The 12,934-nt window shown below is 41.9% G+C and overlaps 1 protein-coding gene across 2 annotated transcripts in view; it reads left to right on the forward strand.

Moving 5' to 3' along the window:
- Nucleotides 1–479: 479 nt before the first annotated feature.
- The window catches only part of rasgrp3 (RAS guanyl releasing protein 3 (calcium and DAG-regulated)), a 151,969-nt gene continuing 139,514 nt past the window's right edge, over nt 480–12,934 (forward strand). For both annotated transcript variants that reach the window (XM_034100956.2, XM_071205591.1), the window contains exon 1: nt 480–850. The gene's annotated coding sequence lies outside the window, so the exon portion shown is untranslated. The remainder of the gene's footprint in view (nt 851–12,934) is intronic.

Genomic DNA, 12,934 nt, shown 5'->3' on the forward strand with positions numbered 1-12,934 from the left:
TTGAAAATGTGTGAGAGACAATAAAAGTTGGAGTTCAATTATTTGTGTCCAGCCAGGCGGCAGGATGTGCAGTCAGTGTTTTTGTTTAGGCAGACATTTTTAGAAGCCCAGAGAGACAAAACAATGTGTACGACGTCATTAGGGGGAATATGGGATGGGTTGACCCTCTCACACAAACACAGGGCAACAATGTAGCACGCACGCACACACACACACACGCGCACACACACACACACGCGCACACACACACACACGCGCACACACACACACACACGCACACGCACACGCACACGCACACACACACACACACACACATGTTGTGAAGTAACTAGAGAAAAAGTACATGGTATCACCTACACTTGGGCAAGTTTACCTTACAGAGTTATCATTAATGCTGGTGGATTTAAAACAGGAAGACACAAACACCAACGTGCGCACGGGCATATTGTGATACATTTCCTGCTCTGGTCTTTCCCACTTTACCTTCTGTGGTCTCTATATTTAGCTCAGTGCAGGGAAACCAACCAGCACAGGCAGGAACACTAAGTTGGGAAAGAATTGAAGGAAGTCTAGCGGTCATTTAGACAAACAAGTCAGACACTGGATCAGCGCGGCCGAACACACAGCAGGCCGACATGGCAGACAGACAAAGGGCTGGAGGATGCGAGAGGGCCACCTGAAGAAGGAGCACATCGGGGAGCTATGCTGGGCTCAGCCTTTTGGATCCAGCTGGAGTTGTGTCTTGATGTGGATTTGAGCGGACAAAAGGTGGATCTGTACACGAACATGTTTACAAGAAGGATCCATGTGCTCTGCTGGTAGATCTTGGCTGGTGGAAGCCTCAGATGAGGTAAGGCTACATAGCTGTCTCAATGTTTGAATAAAAACGTGCTTCAAACTTAAAAAACAGTGGTCTCAAACTTAATTACTTTGGAAAGGTTGGACCTAAAATATATGAACGTTATCGGCTGAATGGGAATTGTGATGTACTCTTTTTGCATGTTGTGACCATGTTGTGCTGTGTGTTCAGACTGTAACTCTGTGAAAGGTTGGGCAGGATAGCTGTTTCTGTCAACACTTACATTGGACTATTTGATTGAGTCTTGGGTATAGTGTGTGTCCTTCCAACTTGCTGTGTTACATGACAAGTTACTTGTTAAAAGCTTTTATCCAAAGCGACTCACACACTCAATACTGTGGGCGATCCCCACAGGAGCACTTTGGGGCGAAGTGTCTCAGGGACACAACGACATGCTGACTGCAGTGGGGTTTGAACCTGTGACCCCTGATCCCAACACCAACGCACTATCCACTGCACCACACGCCTCCATGGCAGTATGTGCAGATGATTGTAAAGCAGAACAATGGAGTGAATTACATTAGGTTTCACACACAATTACAACATGTTTTTTTATAACAATGAATTCATAGTTGATTCATCTGTTGATAAGAAAGGTATATGACTACCCTGTGTGATCGGGTACAACACACAGCAGGAGCCTGTGAGTCAGACAGGCCTCTTTACTCTGATCCTTAAGCACGTTGTTGCTGTAGAAAAAATATATATATATAATTCGGGATAGCTGCCTTTCAGCCTTAGGCGTTGTGTTTCATCTGTTAATACTTTGTATTTACTATGTAAATGTTCAGTTTCTATGTCGTTGAGTGAGCTAGCATGGAGCATCTATTAATGTAGACATGTGACTGCAAACACAATCATCGTACAATGTGCCCTGACTGCTCCTCCTTGAGTCCTATGTCCTCCATGGCAGTGGAACACAGCCTGAGACAAATCGTCTCACAATGCGTGTTTAGACCGTGTAAGGTCAGTGTTGGAATCTGTGGCTCAGTTGTTGCACTACTGAAATGTCCTTGATATTAAATGCTCGTGTGCGAGGTCTTTAGTGGTCTCAGGGTTAGTTGCTATGGGTGAACTGAAGAAGCATATTGACATGCACAGTGGGATTCCTGAAACACATTTAACACTTGTCTTTATTGAATGGGTGTCCTTGGTGCATCGTCATCATTGGTAAACTAAAAGAAACAGGAACATGTGTTGTAGATTAACTACATTTATATAAGCTGTGAGCTCCAGTGACACGAGTGCCTTGTTGGACAACGCGTCCTCATCCAACTGAATGTCAAGAGGCTCTGTAAAGGGCATTGAAAGGGTACATACGCACCGCACTATAATTATAATGTGCACATGCAAAATATTATTTATGACAACGGTTTTCTAAGTATGGTAAAAAAAACCTTGTCCACACCAATTAAAAAACTCATAGGCCTACCTGGCTTTTATTTACGGCTTTGCATTCTGTGTGTGCACAGCTGTGAGCATATCATAGTGACACTGTGGCACTGAGCTGTCCCTGACTCCACTTGACTCATGCGGCTTTCACGCTGGCAGCGCTTTTCCCTTTCTCGCTCCGAGCTAGAGCTTTTCTGGTTCAGCTCCGGTTTCCCTTTTCAGCTCCCGCTCTGTTCACACCGCCCAGAGCCCGACTGGTGCTGCCGCTGCTGCGTCATGACGTCACCGTTTACATCGCTGATTTGCTCCCCAACGGCGTTACGGCGCTCACACAACAACAACAACAACAACGGGGAACAGCGTCGGGTCGATGATCGTGTTGCTTTTAATCACACGAAGCCAGAATAAATTGAATAACGACTTCTCCAACCTTATGCTTTTCTCCAGAGTGCCGTGGTTCATTGTTTATTAATGTGTTTCTGCAGCATGTACCGACCGCTGCAGTGCTGGCTGCTCTTCCACGGGAGTGTATTCTCCCGTTAGCTCCCGTTAGCTCACACTGCAGCGGCCGCTCTAAAGTATTCACTGTCTGACTCACACAAGCAGCTGATGCATATCCCCAGTTCCCCTTAGCCTAAGTGAATGTGTGTCAGTCTGAATTGACACTGTTTGGTATCACAGCGCTGTTATGAAAGTTTCTCTGGTATAAAGTGCCAACCCAGTCTCACGGCATTTCGTGTTCACCAACACGATTTGCCCCTTTTTTTCGTGTTGCACAGCACGATTTTAAAAGCAATGTATTTCTACTGCCTGCAGCACGTCTTTTTCTCCGGTCGGGTCGTGGAAGACCGGAAGCTGTGTGATTCATAAAAACATGTTCTTACTCAATATCAAGCCACAATTATTGCTTTTATTTTAAATCGTATAATTTCGGACTTTTGTTGCCGTCTGTGAGGAAAATAAATGGGGCTCAGAGCCTCAGGATACTGAAATCTGTATTTTTAAATATTTGTTCCTTCTAATTTGTTATTCTTTTCAAAATAGCACACTGTTATTTACTCACCAATAACACACAATTATCTTGCTTTTATTTATTGGTTTAATTCCATAATCTCGGGCTTTTTTGGCGTCCGTCAGGAACTGAATTTCAAAATAAAAATAACCGGAAACAGACGTAGGCCTATAAGGGACATTTCAAGCATCATTGCGATTGTCAACATTTCTGAGTTTAGGATGGCCGAAGACACTACACTACCCATAATCCCCAGCTATCGTTTAGGACTACAGTCCCCGTAAGGTTACGCAGAGCGTCAAACAGCTGTGTGAAATGGAACGAAACCACGCCAGATTATCCAAAACTGGAATCGAACACCCCTCCAGAACTACACATGCTGGCTATTGTGTTTCGCAAAATGTTCTATGGGACGTCTCTACTGAACGTTTTCGTTTTTCCCACAATTAGAAGTTGCCAGTATTAAACACATTGGTATTATCAAATGTAAAACATATAATTAATAAATGGGTGATAATCGCTTGTGTCCATAATGCGCAGCATTAATATATACCCACATGACAGCTCATTGCTACTTGTCCAATCAGCGAGCTTAAAACCATAGCTGAGGATCTTGGGTAATCGCTCGAAATGCCCACTGTTTCCGGTTATATTTATTTTGAAATTCAGTTCCTGACGGACGCCAAAAAAGCCCGAGATTATAGAATTAAACCAATAAATAAAAGCAAGGATAATTGTGTGTTATTGGTGAGTAAATAACAGTGTGTTATTTAGAAAAGAATAACAAATTAGAAGGAAAAAAAGATTTAAAAAATACAGATTTCAGTATCCTGAGGCTCTGAGCCCCATTTATTTTCCTCACAGATGGCAACAAAAGTCCGAAATTATACGATTTAAAATAAAAGCAATAACTGTGGCTTGATATTGAGTAAGAACATGTTTTTATGAACCACACAGCTTCCGGTCTTCCACGACCCGACCGGAGAAAAAAGACGTGCTGCAGGCAGTAGAAATACATTGCTTTTAAAATCGTGCTGTGCAACACGAAAAAAAGGGGAAAATCGTGTTGGTGAACACGGATCAATAGATTAAAAATCGTGTTGGTGAACACGAAATGCCGTGAGACTGGGTTGAAAATGGGTGATGTTAGCATAGCAACCGAAGCTAAACTGACTACTTGCTATTGCTATCCTATTGTGGCATAAACCGTTTTCTACAGGCACATTTTACCGGCGTATTTTTATTATGATTCTACTTGTGATAGTCGGACACGACAACCTGTGCAGCCCATGTATTGAGTCCATCTGATGGCTGCTGTAATACAAAACAACACGTCTGCCTCTCTCCACAATGATCGATAACAGTGAACGGATGGTCAAAGTAAGGTACAGATAAACAGAATCACACGAAGCCTGGTTAGTGCTGCCTGACTTTATAAAGTGTGTTTATAGGCACTACTGCTTGCAGGCAGGCATGACAGTCGACCCATGTTCAGGGGAGGTGGGTTTAGTTTCCTGCACGCCTCGACGTAAGCGACGCCACCTCTTAGCTCCGAAGCTCTTGCCTCTGGAGACCGACAATTTTTTGGAGCTGGACGTGAACCGGATTCCGGAGCTAAGAGGCGGCGCCGCTGCGGTGTGAACAGGAAAAACCGGCACTTTTCAGGCTCCAGCTCCGAGCTGAAAACGCGTTGGTGTGAAAGGGGCAAAACTGTCGCTTTCTGCAAAAGCTTAACATCAATTTATAAGTCGCTAACACACACACACACACACACACGCATTTTTTAATAATAAAGTCTGGTTTTATAGCCTACTGCTTAGCACTGTTAAGCAGTTATAACCCAATGTACACACTCTGCTCAGCCAACACACTCTCACTCCCTAAGCGTCCAATAGCGACGTTTGGTCAGTGTCCGTGGCGTGCAGTTGTGACGCTCCTAGGCTCCTTCAGCGTCATAAAGGGACGCAAATAGCTTTCAACTGATTGCAATGTATTCCCATCTGCGTCGGGATTTGACTCTCATGGAAGCACGGCATTCGTTTATGTCGGCTGCCCTTAAAGGTAATGTGAGCGTCCATTCCCAGGAGTAAAGGATGGCAGAAGACACTACACTACCCAGAATCCCCAGCTATCGTTTGGACTACGCCATGTGCTCTTGACAAACCCCATGATAGTCCTCAAGCTCTGTGATTGGAGAGTGTGCTCCGAGGGTTAAGCCGATTCTCGAACAGCACTTGAAATGGGATGGAACCACGGCAGACTGTCCAAAACTGGATTTGGACGGGTCCACCGCGTCCCCCCTCCCCCACCCCGTCCCCAGAACTACACATGCTGGCTATTCTGTTTCGCAACATGTTCTCTATGGCACGTCTCAACTGGGAGTTGTAGTTTTAAAAGACGTTTTCGTATTTCCCATAATAAGACGTTGCCAGTATTAAACTGTGTACATCCCTGGAGGTTTAGGGGATAGGAAACACTCACATTTAAAACATATAATTAATAAATGGGTGAAAATTGCTTGTGCCCATTATGGGCAGTATTAATATATATACCCACATGCCAGCTAAGGTCAGGAGAGCTTTATTTAACAGCTGGTCGTATGTGTGTAACCCCTGCGATAACATTACATTACATTAATTGATAAGCCTGAAACATGCACTTGTCAAGGTTCAGAGGCACATTGTGCAAATATGGCAGTAGCCATCGATCAGCTTAAGATAAGATATACTTTATTGATCCAAAGTTGGAACATTTGCGTTACATCAGCATGTGTAACAGTTAAATATGCAGTGGTGTTTATTTGAAAATCATTTAGTATAATCACATAAATTCTGTGTTTTATATTCAACAATTCTGTGTTCTTTATTTATTGATTGTTCGATACCTGACAAGGCCGGAGATGAAATATCTACATACATCTTATAAGAGTATAATACATTATGTATAATATCAGTTAAAATAAGTGCTTCAACATAGTTAACATTGCTGGAGGTATGCACACATATTGATAGATGTCTTGTAATGTACTATTGAGGAACCTGCAACCCAAGTTTTTCATTCAGTGCAGAACTACACCACAGTTGTGTAGGCCTATATGATCTGTCAATAAACCTTAGAAAATCTTGAAAGGGATGTGCAAAATAGTCATTACATACAGTCTTTAATTAACAATTAGTAGAGAATAACGAGTAATGAATATACTTTATAGGGATCGTATTAATATCTAATAATAAAAATATTGAAATTCAATAACATGCTTTAACCACCAGGTGTCCCTTTATATCAACTGTGCACCTTTATGGTGTAAATACAGCCTATCTACCAATTGGATCAAATATAAAAGTGAGCCGAATTAGTGTTGATACTGCAAGGAGACGCATTGTGTGAAAAGAAATGTAAGATGTTGTTCAATGGCTGATATATTTATGATCCACGTCACGTTTTCAGTTCCTCATGTTTGTCTTCTCATCAGGGCTCTATAAATACAGAACTACGGCAGATATGTAATATGTAATGCAGCCGAACCGTGTATTACAATGCCGTTATGTGATGACCTCCAAAGAGAAAAGCAAGCACACTCGGAATAAGGTATTATTATTATTTCGGTCTGTTTCCGGTATTTGTTAATGACGATGTGCTGTGAGATGTGAGCCTGGAATTGCACAGGGGGAAATAACGTAGGCTATCTTTAGATGCGGATTTTGTTAAACTAATATGTTTAGGCTGTGGACCAACACTATACATTGACGGGGAAGGGGGTAGCAATAAAGATAACACCATTAAACAGTTACACAACATAACAGAAATAATATCGATAGCAGCGTCCCTAGCAACCACCTTGGTAACAATGAAAACGTCGCGATTTCCTGAAGTAATCTTCGTAATAACTAGCAAACTAAAGATCATGTACATCCACTGCACACATAATCTGAAATAACAACTCATGTTTCTCGCATCAAATGACATCAAAACGCATTTTAATGGCCAAACTAACTTTAAAATAGGCATTTTACACCTAGAATAAAACGAAGTTCGGCCATGTTTTCTTTTTCTGCAGGGAGACATTTGAAGATCACGTGACATAGACGCACGCCAGCCATCGGAATGAATGGTGAAAAAAACGGGGTTTGTCAAACAGAGCACATGGTGTAGGCTAAACGATAGCTGGGGATTCTGGGTAGTGTAGTGTCTTCTGCCATCCTTTACTCAGAAAACATATTTGTTTCTCCGAATCGAAGGGGAAAAATACAAAAGCATTGTACACAATTTAAACCAATCAATGTTGTGTAATTAACAAGGATAATCTGGTGTTTTTTAGTCGATGAGTAGTGCAGATATCACTGTAAAATCAATCGACAGTAAGAGGAGTACTTACTTCCGGGTGTAAAATTCTCCGTTATCCAATGGGAATGGATGCTCACATTGCCTTTAAGGGCAGCCGACACAAACGAATGCCGTGCTTCCATGAGCGTCAAATCCCGACGCAGATGGGAATACATTGCAATCAGTTGAAAGCTATTTGCGTCCCTTTATGACGCTGAAGGAGCCTAGGAGCGTCACAATTGGACGCCACGGACACTGACCAAACGTCGCTATTGGACGCTTAGGGAGTGAGAGTGTGTTGGCTCAGCACCAAACAACCTACAGCAGGTTGGCTGGTGATCGTAGTGCAGTATTTGCCTGATACAGTGCCAGATGTGTTTCTCATGAGTATTTGGAAACCAAAACTACGGTGGCCTTCAGGTAGAAATTCATTACAATGACTAAACATTTGCTGCAGTTTCAAAAACGGTGCAATTATAAAAACACGAATGTGCTACAACACATGCAAGTGAAGAAAACATCTTCACCAACTTGGCAACACATGAGCATTATTTACTAAAGGCACTGCATAAGCAAAATGCTGAAGATACAAAATGCTGCAGAGCCTGAAGGTCAAAATACAACGAGAACTGTTTCTAGAGGACCCTAAAAAGTGGGACTGGAGCGCTTGTTGACGTTCAGGGGTTATAAAGTAAGCCAACTGTCACTGGAAATGTAAAATATAGCTTTTATTGGCTTATTTTAACAATGTGAGCAAACTATTCCTTCCGATATTATTGTAGATCTGCTGTAAACTAGCTACTGTAGCTAACAAAGCTAACCTAGTCATTCAAATATACTGACAAAACACTTACAGTTATAAAAACAGACTAACTCTGCCAACAGACAGTTGGCCAATTTTATAATCCCCGAACGTCAACAAGCGCTCCTGCCCCAGCTGAGTCATCACTTTTTAGTGTCCCCTGGTGTCCGTTGTGTTTTGAGTTTCTTGCATCGCTTTGTATTTGCAGTGTTTCCTTTATGCAGCCCTTTTAGTAAATGCTGCGCATGATTCACCAAGCTGATTAATGTTTTCTAAATGCTGCATGTGTTTTTAATTTTGTCATGATGTTTCTTCATTTGCATTGGTTTTGGCCCATTTGTGTCCGTTCTGAAGCGCGTTTGCACCTGTTGGCCACCGTACAAACAGAGCTAGGAGAAAGAATATTGGATTTGTTATCTATGTGTGGTTATTCTAGCGTCCAGGAGAGAAGCTTAAAAAGGAGACTAAATGGAGTCTCTGAGATGGTTTCAAATTGGTACTTTAATTAATAAAAAGCATGGTAATGTTACAAACAGGATATTGTTCAGTCAGGAGAGGAAGTCTGCAGCTTCCTCTCCCTGTGATGCCCGTGCACAAGAGAGCTTATTCGTCTTTCCCGCTTCTGGCTGTTCGCTCCTCCTCTCTGTGAGCTGTAGTGACGTAGGGGACTTCCCCCCTCGTTCGTGTCCGATATCGCGTTAAACAGAGGATTTCGACATTTTACATTCATTGCTTACTTCCACATGCCTTTTCTCCTCCTCATCTCTTTCATAACTTTATATGCAATACATGTTAACGGCGTCAATAGCCACTTTAATGATACTAATGGACGGTTGTCCCGGATGTCGTCATGAAGGATTTTCAGAATAAAAGCTTGGTATTGAGAACTTCCGGGTTTTTCCAGAATAAAATAGCATTTAAACTGACGGTATGTTTAAAGAGCCTGTGACACCATCCCAACAACTGTTGTGCAATGAAATATTGGGATACTAGTAATCTCGAACCGTCAGTTTAAAAAAGAAAAAAGCGATACCGTTTCGTTAAATATCAATAATTTCGAACATCGCGGGGAAATTCCTTGACTCATTTTGAAGTTTTGGGGGAAGCCGGAAGTGACGTCAATGCGGGAACGCTTCGAGAGCCAAACACGGACAAAGTGTGTTGTGTCATGCGTAGAAATGGTGAATTACTGAGTTTAGGCACGTTAATAACGTTTTAATGAAGTTGACTACAGTATATTCATATTTGTCAGTGCTTTCATGTCAATTCGGCGACATAAACATAAATGATCGTGGTGAAGATGATGATTACATTAGGATTAAAAATCGGGAGTGAGAGCTGCTGAATTTCCTCCCGTCGGATGTGATATAAAAACAAATCGATTATTTTTGTGGTTATAAACTCAAGTGGATGAAACTACATTTATTAGTGCTTTCATGTCAATTCGGCGAACATATGATACATTAAATGATGAGTGAGGATGATGATTAAAAATCGTTTGTTTGAGCCGGTCTGCATTTACTGATGAGAAAACAAACCGATGCTTTTTGTAGTTGTAGTACACCAACAACGTGGATTAAACGTGTGGTTTTTTACCACAATGTTGGGGAAATTAATAGATAAAATGCACGGATTATTATTATTATTCCCACTCCGATCGGGACACTAGGTCCACCGTTTCCCCGCAGCGAGGCTCCCCCCGTTGACAGTTTACGTGGGCTGGGTGCAGTGGCGGACTGTGGGTGCAGTGGCGGACTGTGGGTGCAGTGGCGGACTGGCCATCGGGACGAATCCCGATGGGCCGGTACCGAAGTGGGCCGGTCGGATAAGTAACTAGCACATCCCCCATAGGCGGCGCGTGAGGCTCAGGTTTGAGAAGGCTAAATAACTTATTTTACCTGACGCTGCCCGCCTCCGGCGTCTATAGAAAAGAGATCCACTCAGTGTGCGGAGTTTAAATCTCTCAAGTCATATTACAGGATAAATAAAATACAGTGTAAACTGCCGTATGCAGAGAAGACGCCGACGTGTCGCACTTATCATTCATATTACATCATCAATCAGATCATCGATCAGATAATATCATAATATATCATATATTTCCTGATCTGAGTCAGCTTCTCCAGCCTCATCTGGCCGTGCAACACTCAGTGTCACAGACTGGATGCAGAAGTATTATTTAACACATTATGTTGACGAAACACTCGAGTCAAATGTAATTAAAGTCAGATCCACTCGTGTCTTAGACGTGAACGCGCTCTCAGCTGGAGAGAGAAACCCTGGCTTGATTTACCGAGTTGATAACCAGCGTCGTAGGACCGCTTAGCGAGATCTCGTTTGTTAGTTTGTTGTTGTTGTTAGTTTGTTACTCAAACATATCCAGGGTCTGTTGAACTGGCTTCGTAGCACAGGGCACAGGTGGCTAGCAGCGCTAATGTCAAAGACACAGACATTATACATTATATTTGTATTTTACATCCCCCACTCCCCCCGTTGACAGCTTACTAGCGGTACCGAAGTGGGCCGGTCGAGAGTCTCGGGATGATTTTTAGTCCCAGTCCACCACTGGCTACATGACCATATGATCGCCCATATTGACGCACCTCATTCCTAAACTTAGAAGATACAACATAAACCGATCCTTCAGCCTCATATGAGCTCTCAGACACGTTCAACATTAAACTGTCATCGCTGTCTGAGCTTGCTGCTGTGTGCGCCGTCGTGCGTTTACATCTGACTGTATATATATAAAGGTTTACATGCAGAAGCTGGGATCCTGGACGGTGCAGCTGGAGCGCTGTGCCCGCAATGACGTCACCCATCATTTGGCGGGACTTGAAGAATCCGCGAGAAGATCCAGAAAATGGTCAACATTGAAGGATTAATGGTTATCAAAGTACAAATATCCAAAATCAGTTCAGTAACGGTTTTCAAGGGGACAATATGTACTCAAATTGATGGGTTTGGATGATGGGGGAAAACCGTGTCACAGGCTCTTTAAGGTACATTATGCCATAAAACATTGATTTTAATTTCTAACAGATTATAACACATTTCGTTGAAAAAAACACCTGCTCTTTATCAATTATAATGTTGCTACATGGGACCATTTATGCAAAAATGGAATATTTCAGTTTACATCTTCCCCACTTGCAATATTCTTCAGTTTATTTTGCTTGATCATTAGTTGGTTGTATAAACCAGACTTACAAACCACATTTAAGATATGTACTATGTGATAACAGCTGTGAACACACACACACACACACACACACACACACACACACACACACACACACACACACACACACACACACACACACACACACACACACACACACACACGCACACACAACTCATACATAGACTTAGAGGCCATCTGCTGAGACAAGGTCACTGTAACATCTGTCTCCAGCTGCAGACCGCACATGACTCCAACATGTCTAGTCTGCTCTCATATCCATCTCCATTCTAGAGTGCTCTTGTTAAATGAGAATTCACACCCACCTTGCGAGCAACACAGTTCTAGAATGGTCTCCTTTAAACAGCTAGAATACAACCGGATATACAGTTTAGGTTACAATAACAAGCATACCCAGGTGAACACTTTTGATCTGGTACAATTGAAGTAATAATATAATTTACTCAAGTGTTATAAATAATACAAAACTTGTCAAATGCCTTTTCCCGAACATAAACTGGTATTAATAAATAAAGAATGTGCAAGCATACCTCAGACCAGTGTACTGAAATAAGTGTGTTCGATATGAGGAGATCAATCATTTGAGCGCAAGGTCATCTTTTCGAAATGTGGGTTTGCCTGTTACACTAATTGTGTGTTATTATTTTAGCAGGTTGCAAAGCGTTCTGTAACATATCAATCAAAGACGCAAATAATCCTCCTTCTGGCGCTCCAGCAGCGTTATAAGGATATTATTTGTAATATGTACAACATGTTGCTCTACCCCGAAAGAGAGAAAGAAACAGATGAAACACACTGCCTGAATGTGACTGTACCGTGTGGGCGTGGGGTCAGGAAGTTAGGAGGGTTACCTTATCCATGCAATGTGTTACTATGGTAACAAGTCAAACCAGTTACTCATCTAAGTATCACAATACAAGTAATGTAACCTGATTACTTTGTTACTTTTGGATTACTTCAATATTACATTCACTGCCAATTAACAAGAGAAGATAAATATCAATACGATGTTTTTTACTCAAGTGTATTATGTAAGACGGCAAATCAATGTGCCCTTAGATAAGAAGGAACAATACAAACGTGTCCTCTCAAATGACAGGCTAGCACTACTGGATATTATAGTTTGCTAATCCTGCTTTAGGTATACACATAAATGAAACTTTTAGTTAAATAAATCAGGTGTTTACCTACTGCATTTAAATAAACATATGTAAAATAAAGAAGGATGAAAGTGGACTAAATTAAAACCAAAAAGAAAATCCAGGCAGTGCATCGACCTCTCATATGTTGATCTTTATTTTAAAGTGATTACGTAATTCGTCACATGTAATGTTCTCATAACCA

Source organism: Pseudochaenichthys georgianus, chromosome 15 (genome assembly GCF_902827115.2).
Source record: "Pseudochaenichthys georgianus chromosome 15, fPseGeo1.2, whole genome shotgun sequence".
NCBI classification, from domain to species: domain Eukaryota; kingdom Metazoa; phylum Chordata; class Actinopteri; order Perciformes; family Channichthyidae; genus Pseudochaenichthys; species Pseudochaenichthys georgianus.